This window comes from Microtus ochrogaster, unplaced genomic scaffold (genome assembly GCF_000317375.1).
Source record: "Microtus ochrogaster isolate Prairie Vole_2 unplaced genomic scaffold, MicOch1.0 UNK1, whole genome shotgun sequence".
Classification (NCBI taxonomy): domain Eukaryota; kingdom Metazoa; phylum Chordata; class Mammalia; order Rodentia; family Cricetidae; genus Microtus; species Microtus ochrogaster.
The window spans coordinates 23,151,179-23,152,160 of NW_004949099.1; positions in this window are offsets into that span (position 1 = coordinate 23,151,179).

Sequence of the window (982 nt, forward strand, 5' to 3'; positions counted from 1 at the left end):
TGGTTGTAAGCCTAGCCTTTAATGGCTGAGCCATTCCTCCAGGCCTGATCCCTATACAGAATCAGATATTTTCATTCTGAAAACTGACTCTTATGGAAGATATTGAGGGTTGAAAGTTTCTCTCAGAAGTGGGGGCTTCCACACTTCTCAAGTCACCTCATGTGCAGACTCTGACTGTTAGAGTACTCATGGTTTCCCTGACTAGCCTGGAAATATGCTAGTCATAGTTGGTCTGACTCTGCTGTGAGTAATGAAGCTTTCATTGTTCTTAAGGACCTATTTACCCTTTAAATTATTTAGTTAATACACTTTCATAGCAGTAAAACTGGAAAATATGGCTAAACAAATATAAATTTCACTGTTCAAATATGATTATTATGTTAGAATTTTCTGTGTATATTCATATATTTATTTAATTTTATGTACATGCTCTAGTGAATATATTTATATATTTTCAAATGTTACACCTTCTTGTCTAAAATACTGCTATGGTGATTTGATCTGTTCTTTTGCTTGGACTCTTGTTTAGGTTACTCAATTACATTTATTGACCATCTGTTCTATGCTAGGTGCTTAGAGTCTTTGTTTCTATAGAGTTAACAAGATGGTAGATATAAACAGATATGATCTCATATGTTATTAATCATAGTATACATATTACTATTTTGCTAATTGTATATACAATATAATATTGAGATATTACTAATTTCAATATGCTTTCTCAAACTTTGATCTAGACATACACATTGCTTTATAGAGGCATACACTGTATGGTAAGCTGAGTCTAGAAGGAGGAGAAAGGACTCTTTCACTTGAAAACCATTTGTAACTTGTGTGGATGAAACGGATTGTGTAGGAACATGACTTGTTTGAAGTTAGGGTGTTGAGAAAAGTGAGTGTTTTGTGTGGCTCATTTTACATGCCATCTTGACTGGCCATAGCATTTGTAGATTCAGTGCTAATTCTGGGGTGTGTGTGTGTG